The sequence below is a fragment of the Chlamydotis macqueenii genome, chromosome 5, assembly GCF_036417535.1.
Source record: "Chlamydotis macqueenii isolate bChlMac1 chromosome 5, bChlMac1.mat, whole genome shotgun sequence".
Classification (NCBI taxonomy): Eukaryota; Metazoa; Chordata; class Aves; order Otidiformes; family Otididae; genus Chlamydotis; species Chlamydotis macqueenii.
The window spans coordinates 64,753,109-64,766,013 of NC_141560.1; the positions used below are offsets into that span (position 1 = coordinate 64,753,109).

Genomic DNA, 12,905 nt, shown 5'->3' on the forward strand with positions numbered 1-12,905 from the left:
ACTGTCACAAGAATACTTGACAAAGTAGCATAATAAAGCAGTTGAACATTTAACAAATGCACACTTTCTAGAAACTGAGACTTTCAGTTCAATGCACTGGTACAGGTACGTATGCAAGCAGAGTATTTAGCAGCAGAGCCTTCATACTTGCTTTCAAAAGGGACATGAGACAAAACATCCAATTTTAAGAAGCTTCTCTTCAGTTTCTGTTATATGGCAAATCTGAGCACAGTTGGCCATAAAATACTTTAAAGTCTTGGAATAAGGAGATGAAAATGTCATCAGGAGAAGACACTTTCTGCGTTCATGCTGGCAATGTCCTCGAGCATGGTTTATGAAGGGATGGCAGATGAGGAGGAAAGGGGAAGTAATCTCAAAATCTAGGAAAAGGAGGAGGATTGTGGGATGGCTTTTATGTAATCCTCTGTGAGGCTTAATTCCATGTGCATAAAAGTCATATTAAGCTTTGTAGCAGAGTGTGATGCCATGTTTACAAAGGGTGTCTCTGTGTCCGCTGCTTGCTGGACCATAGGTTGAGTCATCTGACTCCTGTAACTGTTGAGCTAAAGGAGGCTTTGTATTTCCTGCACAAAATGGAAAAGTTTACTTTGAGTTTCATCCCCACTGCCCATTCCCCTACGGGCATCACCCTTAGCATTGCCATACAGCACAAAGCGTAATTTGCTTTTCTCCACTTACAGTGCAGAGTTGAGGAGGAAATATAGCCAAAGCTGTAGCCAGGCAAAGAGCTCTGGCTCTTTCTCTCTGCTGTGGGGGCCTTAAAACGCCCCAGCTTTTCAACAAGGATCTTCTGCATGCATGTGGAGGAAGTCTGGGGAGAGAGAAGATTCTGACTGGGCAACAGCTGCTCTGTATGACTGGCTTCCCTGGTAACCTGGCAGCTCTCCAGGCCAAAGCTGAATAGGAGTTAAACTGCTCGAAGCATTAATTCCCCATAGAGTCACGAGCCTTCTCTTTCTCTCCCTGCTCCCGCTGGAGCAGTGCTCAGTAGAAGTGGAAGGATCCTGCACCTATGCAGGTTTTGGAGGGTTCAAGCTGCCAGCAGGAGCAGGGAAGATGTCGCTACCCAGTGCGGTTTGTCGTGAGTGTCGGCTGCCTGCTGTAATGAAGAGGAAGACTGGGATGTTGGGAAGCGATGCTTTCTGTCTTCCCTGGGCCCCGTCACTTGCCATAGCCTGATCTTATGAGGAGTTAAACACTGCATGGAAAAGCTTTTGTGACTGTATTGCTATTTGGTGATTCCTGTTTACATGGAAGGCTTTTCCGTGAATTTCCAGTCATGTGTAAGGACCTTGGGATTACTTTCTTTTGCCTCTAGGTGATTTGGACATCCTCCCCCAGCTGTCCCCCTGCTATTCTACATGAGCAGGATTTTCTTGGCAGCTTTTCAGGACTCCGCAGCTTACTACCAAGTCCTCTTGAAGTTCAAAACGCTGCTCTGAATCTGAACTCTCTTGAAAAATCAGTTTTATGTCCCTTGGATATTTATAGACATGTTTTAATTTTAGAGGTTTAATGATATTATAATTTGTTATTTTTTAAAGTACCTTTTAAATTGTCTGTTTCCTTCCTGCTGCTTTTGCAGACAGTTTTGCCTTGAGTTTTCAGTTAGTGTGCAATATTAGTGACTCATATATCCCAAAATATTGCAAAGAGGAAAAAATAACATTTCTACCTGTTGGAGGGTGAAAAGATGTAGGTTGAGCTGGATGCAAATCAGCATCTGTTGAAGAAATGCTGATGTTTATTTTGTCAAGATATGTAAAAAAAGCAGTATAAAATTAAACAAGAGGAATACACACAGCTACTTTGTGCTTACTAGTAAGTTTTCTCCCTGTGGAGGCAGTAATGACAGCAGCCCAGACAGTTTCTTAAGGCTTTTCCTGCTCTTCTGTGCCCTCTATTTGATCATCTGCCAAGGCTTGTGAATAGTGCCAAATCAAACAGTACAGCATCTCCGTAAGTCTGCTCTTGGAAGCTAAGGAATTCAGCAGTTGAAGTGCAATGCCAGATATAAAAGAAGCAATTATAGTGGACTTCCAGGAGTTTGGATTGAATAATATTTGTATAACATATTTTGAGAATCCTTTCACTAACTAGACTTGCTTTTTGTATGCTTTATGCACAGAATCTTAATCTATGCAAATATAATCTTGCAAAAACATGGTTTTTCTCTCTCCTTTTTTTTTTTTTTTCAGGTTCTGAAGTTCCATACAAACTTTGAAGCCTATTTCTGTGTATACTGGCACTGGCAACTGAAGTGCAATGTTCATTGGTGAAAGAGAACCTTTGTAAGAGGAACCGTAGCAGCTATTTTGAGTATAGAAGACCACCTTCCTCTTTGCAAGTATTTATCTTTCTTCATACTTATGCAGAAGCCTTCTCAAGTTTTTCATCCTTCTTACTTAGTAACAGTTAAGAAAATATTTGATGTGATATTCTACAGGTTTTCATGCTTTATACAATTAAATGAATTATTGGGTAATGACATTGTTCAGAGTGAAAGGAAGAAAACTTTGATTTCTTTCATTGAATTGCAGTGTGGACACTTGCCAATTCTGACTGAAGTAAAATTCATCTCACTGTGATTGACTGTCCAAAATCTATTCACCATTTAGTCTTCAGGAGCACAAAGGGGAGCTTTGCCCAAAATGAAACTACTTTTACATATACGTTAGTGAACAGCCATACTCTCTTGGGGTCTAGAAAGCCAGAGTCCATTTGCACTGATTTAACACACGGCTTGCCTAAATTCTAGATGAAGGGGCAGGAAAAATCTAACTAAACTTGAAACTCAATTACAGCATGATGAGATTAGGGGAATAAATGGGAAAAATCGATTTTGCATTTACTGATTTTCCTTGTAAAGATTCCCTTTTTAGCTTTATATGTATTTTCTTCTTGTCTCGTAAAGAAGCAAGGGCTTATTACTACCCACATGACCCAGACCTTCCACACTGTGCCTGTTTGTTATATTCACACCATTGTGTTCAAGGGGGGAATAATTTCTTTGAATAGATTTAATGAGATAAAACTATGGTCTGTTTTCTTTGTTGTTTCAGTCATTTGTACCTTGGAATACTTGGACTACCATGATAAAGGGAAAAGTGGTTGAAGATTTCCACTTTTATGTGAAATTTATTCAAGTAGCTTTTGATGGCTGTGAGCTCTAACAAACACTGAAACAAACCAAAAAATCCTTTTTCTTAATTGTACATGGATTTTCCCCCTTGTTACTTTACTGTGCAGGCTGAAGTCTTCACTATAGTAGATCAATAAAGAACTTGTTTGCATTAACAGGGCTAACTTTACACTTGATATAGTATATACCTGGCTATATACAGAGGTCACTTGCACTGGAAATGCATGAGAGAAATCAAATCTTTTACCAGCTTTGGTTGAATCTAGGGACAACTTCAATATGTAAAAAATTACTCATTTTCCCTCCAGGGACTTAGTTCTTAATTGTAGCTAGTAGAGCTCTGTTATTTATAGTCTCTGTGAGGTTTGTAAGAGTAATAATTAAAAAAAAAAGAAACTAGATTTAATTTTATTTTTAAGCTCACTGCAAAAAAAAAAGCATTATATTTGTCTCGTAAATTTTGCTTCACATCACAGTCAAATTTATTTCTCAATTATTCATTCAGAAACACTTTGTACATTTTATCTTTTGGACTAACGGGTGGCTTCATTGCTGCATCAGCACAAATCTTCTACAGTAACATAGTGCAGGTTCATTGTAAAAGATCTCGCAGTTAACGCTCAGGGGAGTTCACTGTCCTTGTTAGCTGACTCTACCTGCTGGTGAGCTTCCAAGTTGTACTGGCATCTGTTAAAGAGAGGGTTACTTTCTCTCTCCTCTTTCTTCTCTTCCCTTGTTCTCCCCATCTCTAGTGAAAGATGCAACAGAAGTGATGATTATCCATCAAGCAGATGTAGGTTCAAATATATATAGACAACACTGGCAGTGTGTGCAACCCTTTTGGAGGACAATCTCTTTTGACATGAACTGCATAAAGGCAAAGGACGTGTGCATTGTGCAGTGCAGTGCCAAAAGTCTGGGAGTCAGCCATGGTAATGGGCAGCACTGTATGGCCTGGAAATCCTGGGTCATTGTTGAACTTGTGGTAGAGTTAGGTGTCTCATTTGGGACCGATAGCAGGCACTGTGCTGAGCTTTGGGATGCTCAGAAGGCACATGCTAGGAAATGTTAAAGAGAAGGCTGCGTCTAAAACTTCTCTCTCCACCACAGACATACGTGCCCATGCTCAGGTTTCAGCCACGCCTCTGGTGAAGGCTGGTTTCAGAATTTGGAGCTATGCTCAAGCAGAGGTATGGGAGAGGAGAAGGAGGAAATCTATTTAGCTTCTGAGATCTCACGATATTAAAGCTTAAGTTCACAGGACATATTTGGTCCTCAGGATGAAGTTACTTGATTCAGGGTAGAATTTGTAGAATGAATTTTTAGTATTTCATCTTTCAAGGCCCCTTGAAATGCAGAAAAAAAAAAATAGTATTCTAAGGAATCTTTATATTTGTTGTATGCAAACCTACTATTTTTTTTACTCAGGACTTAACATAAGGAGAGATTTTTTCATTTAATAATTTTATGGTTTAAAGGAACGAGTTTCTAGCTTTGGGTTTTGCTAAAAAATAAAATCTCCACATGTGCATACCTATGTGCTGTCAACCAGGTGACATTTTCTAGTATCTTCTTCCTAGAGAAGTAGGTTATGTTGAAAAGAGAAGTGAAATAATTCCACTTTGCTTTGGAAAGCAACCTTTTGTAACGTGTAATCCTGTGTTACCGCTTCCTTGAAAAAGCTTTCTTTTACCTAAAATAAACTTTCTGAAATAACTCTCACCATTTGGGTAGCTTTCAACACATTGTAGGACAGAGTTCTTTCTTTTTCTCTTCCAATAATGCTTTGCACCATGCTGTGACTTGAACTTTATTTTCACATATTGTGGGAGCATCTGAAATCCCTTGCCAATCCACCTTTCTCTCCAAATCCTTGAACCAAAATTAACAAAAAAAACATCGTGTACATATAGGTATGCCACAAATACCTATATATGGTAATTATTTTATAGCAATGGTAAGTAACAAAACAAAATAGGCTGCACATGGAAATTTCTGACAATTTCCAGGGCAGACAGTAATAGCAAATGCTTATTTTACATCAGGTTTACAAGAAACTGGTGAAAGTTCAGATGGTGCAGGGGCAGATCAATGATGCTTTCTGGCATTAAATAATGTTTACAAAATGATAAAAAAAAAAGAATTTTTTTAAATTGCAAACCAGATAGGAGCTCTTCTAGGGGAAAAATATAATCAAATAAGAGGTAGAGTTTTGTATAGCAAAGAGAAATGTTGGGCTAGCCAACTGGTTAGAAATGGAAGTAGGATGTAGAATATGGGCATAGCTATTACGCGTGGTGTGGTGAGGATGCTTAATCCACAGTCTGCGTGTTGAAAAAAATCTATTTGGTTTAATCTGATTTGTAATAAATACTAATGGATTTTTCACTTTGTGCAGTTATGTTTGTTGTTGTTTTTACTGAAGCAGTTTGTGTATAAGTTTGTAAAATTCTGAAACACAGTCAAGCAATGTCTGTGAATTCAGCAATTCATGTGAGTAATTCAAAATCGTAGAATCATAGAGTAGTTTAGGTTGAAGTGACCTGTAAAGGTCATCTAGTCCAACCCCTCTGCAAGGAGCAAGGACATCTCCAACCAGATCAGGTTGCTCAGAGCCGCATCCAGCCTGGCCTTGAATGTTTCCAGGGATGGGGTATCCACCACCTCTCTGGGCAACCTGTGCCAGTGTTGCTTGCTAATAATAACAACATTAAAATAAATAAAATAAAAAGCTTAAATAAGCTTGCTAAATGGAAATATTTTTATGTCTTTCACTGTTGGATTTTTTTTCATGAAATTTAAGTTTGTATTAACCCACATTATGTTCAAAGAGAAAAACTAATTAAGAGCCTGATTCTAAAGTCCCAATTTCTTTGAATCAAGAACTGTATGATTGGGTCTTGATATAGTAACAGTTAATGTTATAGATTCTTTCATTCACCTTGAGCAATTATATGGTTTAAAGTTTATGCAGCAAATTATTAGGTTTGGCAATGACTTAGTCGTCAAGATTAGTTTTACACCAAATTGCTTGCAGATACCAAATGACAGGTTTTGTAATGAAAGGTTGCAATTATTTCTAATTTCTTCAATAGTAGTCACAAATCACTGATGTTGATTCTGCCATTTGTACATGGCTTTCTAAAATAATATCCTGGTGTGTCTGCCTTACCAGTCTTTTATGCTGTTCACAAAGTTGAATAAATCAGGTAAAGTTGCAAGCGTGCAGGAAGAATTTTCAGATAAATTATTACTGAATGATCAAGGTGGGTGTTCTGGGCAGGGGTTTCAGCACATTTGATTCTTATTATTTATTTTCCCTTGCTTGTTGATTATGTTCATTATTCCACAGCATCTCCCCTTCTGAATGATTACAGGGAACTGCAAAAATGGGTAATTAACCGTGGTGCAGCATTACACTGATGTGACTATTCTGCTCCGGGTTCTCCCGGCAGCATCCTCAGCCCTGGTTCAGGGATCTTTGCATTCTATGCTACTCAGTACAGCAGAAATGCTTTCAGTCTTCCCAAGCTCCTGAAATGATTCAGTCCACAGAGGCTTATCACATTGCCAAGCTCGTATAATCTCCTTATCACAGTCAGACTCACACAAGTAACACCATGACTTATCCTTATGCTGTCCTGGCCAATATTAATGTATTCTTTCCCAATAAAACAGCTTCTGATTGCCTAAGCTGTGTGTGAGCTATCGTCCACCTGGGTACTGCTGCTATTACAAGTATTTAATGGCTTTCTAACACCATGAGTATGAAAAAAACTACGTAAAAGAAACTTTGGTTTGTTTTATGTCATGTTTCAACAACTTACTGCAACAGTACTGTCTGCAACAGTTCTAGTTGGGATTCTTATGCATTTTTCAGATTGATGCTTTTGTTTATTATGCATGTTTAACTGCATTTAACCAAGAACAAAACTGTACTGCCAGAGAAAGCACCTAAAATCACACAAACTGTGTGGAATTAGTTCATTAAATACTTGTTTCATCTTATCTAAAGTTTTTGATCAAAGCTGTGTTAGGAGTTTACACCTCTTCAGATCAGTACGTGCAGGGGATGGCAATGCTATTCTGGATTGTATAAATAGGTGACAACCTAAGTCTTCAATACCATCTGGATTTAGATATTCATCTCAAATGCTTTCATATTTTGGAAGACTAATAACTGATGACACTTGATATAATATAGAGTTAAAGCAACATTTCATTTGAAGAACACATTCTGGGAGTTTTCATGCATGTTTTGAAGAGTTTCCTCTTTTCTCTGCCCACAGGTTTTATGACGGTGCCCCCTCAGCCCCCAGGGGTGGAACGTTTGCCTTGCATTTGTTTGCTCAGTACAGGTATTCTTCTAAATGGAAAGTAGCAGTGCAGATTGTTGCAAAAACCTTTTCTGCTCAGTGCTTCTTTCTCATTCTGACAAGATGTTAACTATGATGACTATCGACAGACAAATAAAAATTTCTTCCTGTTTTCCTTAAAAATTTGTTACTGAAAAATGACATCAATATTATCCTTGTATAAATTGCAGTAACTCTCTTGGACTCAAGCTTCTTTAACTCTCAAACAGCTCTCAGATGAAGAATAATAGAAAATAAGCTAACATCAGTGGATGTTCAATAAAAAAGTTGACTGTCCTCAGTCAGTTTGAGTTTCTTTGTGGTCAATTTTTGTATTTGCAAATATGGCCATTAAAGATGGAGCATATTATAATTAAAATAAGTATTTTAATATTATTTGATTGAAATAACTTGAAAAAAACTTATATTTCAAGCTGTAATTTTTAGTTTATTTTCTATGTGTACAAAATATTTATCAGAAGTTCATAGTTTTTCTGTTGAGAAGGAAAAAAGTTTTATATCCTTAAGTGAAAGGGTCATAGAGTGTAGAAACCAAAGATATACGTGACGTTATTTCTCTGCAATGCAGTTTCTTCTCAAAGGTTTGGGATGCTCGAAGGGGATTCACACAGAGGGAAGTCTAAAACACCCAATTCCTTCACATATGTGACCTTTTCTTATAAGAAAGACATCTCTGTTTTACCAGTCAAACTTTGGGGCTGCAGCATGATGCTGCTTCACTGGGATAACGTTGTCAGAAAATCTGTCAGTACCCTAAAAATGACAGTGGTAGGCATTTATGATCAGACTAAAACAAAACTTTTCTGAGATATAACAAACCCAGCAATATGTGCTAAACATGGTAGTGTAAGCAATCTTCTGGCCATTTAGCACAATACAATGAATTTTAGGAATGCATTCCGGAACCTGACTCTTCCTGATGGAAAAATAATCCCTTACACTGCCTGGGAAGTGAGAGGACAGCAAAGCATTTTAATAGAATATTTTGGGGAGGCAGCAACCTTATTTCTTCAGCATATTTTATTTGCTACAGACTTGCAGTGGTGGTTTCACTTGACGGCATGTTAGTGCTGTACAACTAACATGAGACATGACATGACATTAAATGCAGAATAGGTAGGAAGATTTGCAAGTGCTTGCAGATGGGATACGTCTCCATGTATAATCACACTGAGTCAGTATTACCAGGGCTTTGGCTAGCATTTCAGACCCTCTGATGTTTTGATTTTTTTTTTCCCCTTATTGCCAGGTGGTTTCTGCTCCCTAATTGCATTTACATGTACTGTGTTCTTGTATGACCCACCAGGCAGTCTCTGTCGATGGTCAGGATTGAGCGTATTTTTCACTGTAGTGCAATGGGAATATTTTACACTCAGGGTATTGCCTTATGAATAAGGCTTAAGGCTGACCAGAGCTTTAAGTCCTGAGCTATATTCTTTCCTTATTGCTTAATTTCATTTTTAGACAACTAAATTCTTTTTCATTTCTCTCTACAGTTTCAAAGAGTTGTTTATAAAACAATTCCTCTTCTAAGCTGCAGTAATTATGAGCAATGAGTGAGATGCTATCTGTATGCTGTTGAAAGTGTATATTTTGCGATCAGTAGAGACAGAAGGCTCTTTATAAAAACAGAACTGATAATTTAAAATCAACCTTTGAAATACTGCAGAATTTTTAATTACTTTTAATTTCATTCTCTTCTTTTAATTACTTGTCAAATATTACCTTAATTTTTGTCAGATAGCCTTTTTGATATAGGTTTGGGTCAGGCAGAAATACAGAGGTGTCAGAACAGAACAAAGGAGAAAGCTAGCTGTGTCACCTCCCATACTTTTCTTGTCTGTAGCTTTTGTACGTGAGGATGAACACCTGTCACATGGCAGAACTGTAAATATTGCAGAATTTTCTCTCTTAAGCCTGGATGGTTTCAAATATGTTATTTTGTTTGAGAAGTTCAATGATAAGAGGACTATGTCTTTCTAATGAGACTTCCTTTTAACACCTTTGCTCATCTCCAGAAACACTAGTCCTAAAGTAGCAGACTTTTTTTTTTTAATCCAGAGATATAACAGCTTCCTGAAAGGCATGCAGCCTGCAATTAACTTCTTTTCTTTACTTTTATTTTTTTTGTGGAAGAATCAAACTTTCTAACATACTCTTGACAGCCTGAGTCATTTGATGGGGTCCTTCAAGGTAAAAGGGTCATAAAACATCACAGAAAAAGGAGACTCCTTCAAAAACCCCACACCTTAACCTTTGCTATAACTATACTTTTACTTCTGAAGAAGAAACACCGTGCTTCAAAATGAAATATTTCTGTCATATAGTAATAAACCAGTGTCGAATAGGGAACAGATATAAAATTGCTCGCCAGTTCTCTTCTTTTTTAAAGTCTGCATTGGGAAAGATGATTAGTGTAAGGTCCATAACAAAACTGATCTAATTGCTTTTTCCGTACACTGTTCTTTGGTCCAGTCTCTTCTTCCCAAATCAATTTTATGAGATAGTACTTGGGATTTCTGTAATACCCATAATACCAAGGGAATTTGCAAAGGTGGACTTAATAGTGCAATTATTAGGATCCACCAGATGCCAACTAAACTAATAATACTGTGTTTGATGTCAAACATCAAACCTTACAGTAGGTCTAATGCCTAACGGTACCACTGGTAGGAATGAAATCTTGAACCTGTTGCCATGAGTAGGGATTGGCCGCACTGCTGTCAGTGCTCATGCTCTGATCTAATCATTGCCAGCCACATCGTCTGCTTGCTTTTCAAGCATGGGTGTGACAATTATAGAAGCTATTTTATAAAAAGGGAAATGATATAATGAAAATAAAAATCTCTGTGACAACTATGGCAGCTTACCTGAGTGTGTTAATATAGATATAAAGAACTATTGATAATTGTGTAAAATGATTTTACCCTTTAAATGAAAACTAAGGAGATGAAAAGTATACTAATCTATCATTAAAAGAAAATGAAACTTCTGAAGAATTTGTGACAATTTCCCTAGCTCACTGTAGCCTTGTGGTACTTGTTATAAACATGAATCCGGAAAGGCATAATGGTGGTGATAACAATAGTCAGGTACGTGGAAGGGTAATTGAGAGAACTATCTAATTAGAAAACTGGCAGATGCCATGAGGAACATCTGAAACGTTTATAGGCTAAGCAATTCCAACGATCTTGACAGTAAAATGAATAGAAATACCTAGCATGGGATGGACACCAGACACTAGAGGAGTCTAAAAGCAAGGTGGGTAAGCTGTGGTGCCTGAAACAGGACTATTGAAGGGTATGCTTTGTTTAGGAAAGAGAGAAATTGAAATAATAGGTGATTTTCTGTACTAATGGCTCTGTAAAGTAATACGAAAGAACAGAGTGGCTAAAACAAGGGGGAATGAAAATGCTTCAGTGTTGGCTGAACAATGACCTAATGGAAAGCTATCACCATTGAGCTCTATCCCACCAGGCTGAGTTTTGGTTGTGAGTAAAGAACCTTGTTACATGGTTTGACAGAGCACTGTGAGAATTGTGTTGTGGTGAAAAGGTTTACCGTTCCAATAAAAATGGGTGAAAACCAGAGAAAATTGGTGGTAGGATCCAATTTTAATTCAGTGTGAGAATGATGAGTTTCTTTATCAAGTTGCTACAGAAGAACTAAAAGGTAATACTATGCTATGGTAAACAATGAGTACATAATAATAAGCTGTTCACAGAGAAAAGCCTTGGCTTGGTCAATCCTTTGATTAATTTAAAATTAAACAGAAATATATCTCAGACTGTTCTTGAAGAAATTCCTTAAAGAAATAAAAAAAAAAAGAGCTATTCAGTGGACTCACTTGGACTGTAGAACTCAGGACCTGGAATTGCTCTAGACTTTTGGTTTAAAAAATGTTTGAAATTCGTATCTTAACCTTGTGAGAAAGGTTTTGGAGCTCTAGTTTTGTGATGTTAATCTGGATAACAATCTAAGAGATTATTAAGAATAAAAATCCCACTAGAATTTAGAAAAGAAGCCAATGAACAGAGGAAGAGTAGGTAGCAAAACTGTCTGGTAAGTAGGACGTGACAAGTGCCAACGTCAAGATGTCTTAGACTTGGGAAAGAAACTGAATGTAAATCAATGGTAAATAGTTCCTTATGTATATTTTTTAAAGAAAAGAAGGTGGTGAGAGAAAGCAGGATTTGCATTTAATGTACATGAGGTGTAGACTGAGGATAATTTCATTTTGGCCAAACTAGTTGGAGTTGAGTGGTGGTGGTGGGGTTGTCAAGGAAGCAACGCAGTTCCTAATGAGAATAGAAAGTATGAAAATACAACTTAGTAAAGCCAAAATAAAATTAAAATTTGGAAAGCATAATTTACAAATTTGGCAAGAAGAAAGTAGGAGAGAAAAAAAGAAACCTGAATAACTCTTTTAAAAATGGTATGTGAAACTATGGTTCCTGTAGTTCCTTTTTATTTTTAAAAGATCGGTAAATTTGTATGTGGTGCCAAAACCCAGGGGAATAAAAGTTTTGTTTAAGAAGTGTATGCATGGTGGTGAGGTTGGTCCGAGGTAACTCTCTGTTGTTCTAGCCTTAATAGTGTTCAGAGCTTTAGAGAAGTTGTTAAAAGAAGATATGAATAAATAAACAAAAAGTTCTGGAGATTGATTTAAAATGAGATAACAACAGATAACACAGACTGAATTTACCAAAGATAAATTATACCACATCTCTCTTTGATAAATTAAATTCTTCCTGTAAAGGATTTGGGTGTTTAATCCTGACTTCAATAAACCATTCTGTCTGGGTCATGTGGGAAAAACTATGAAGGATGGGGTAAATGGAAATAAGGGAAAAACAGTAAGGTAACTGAAGAATTCTACATAAATCTGTTCTAAAAGTAGACAATTTTGATTGGAAGTAGATTGAATGGAGTTGGTTTTTTTTAAGGTCACTTTTGAGTCATTGTTGTATAGTAACACTGGAATAAAAAGCAGGTACAGCATAATTAAGTAATTGCAAAGCCCCAAATTATGAAGTCATTGTTACTAAAAAATGAACTTCATAAAGGAAGGATTTGGTGACTGAGGATAATGGAAATGGGAAGGCATTTAATACTAAAAAGAATGATGCTATGCTTTTAAAAACTAGTCATAAGGATTTCTTTTGCAAGATCTGAGCTAATCAATTGGAAATTACAACAAAAAGAAGAACCTGAATATATGGTTTTAAAATAGAGGGGGGTAGATTTAGATTAGAAATTATGAAAAAATGTTTTACAATGCAAGTTATAGAACACTGGAACAGGTTGCCCAGAAAGGTGGTGGAGGCCCCATCCCTGGAAACGTTCAAGGCCAGGCTGGATGAGGC

The 12,905-nt window shown here is 37.1% G+C and overlaps 1 long non-coding RNA gene across 1 annotated transcript in view; it reads left to right on the forward strand.

Moving 5' to 3' along the window:
• The first annotated feature begins 967 nt into the window (after nucleotides 1-967).
• Nucleotides 968-12,905, forward strand: part of LOC147600613 (uncharacterized) — a 30,434-nt gene continuing 18,496 nt past the window's right edge. The window contains exons 1-2 of the long non-coding RNA XR_015258646.1: nucleotides 968-1,102; nucleotides 2,220-2,368. This is a non-coding gene — a long non-coding RNA (uncharacterized LOC147600613). The remainder of the gene's footprint in view (nucleotides 1,103-2,219; nucleotides 2,369-12,905) is intronic.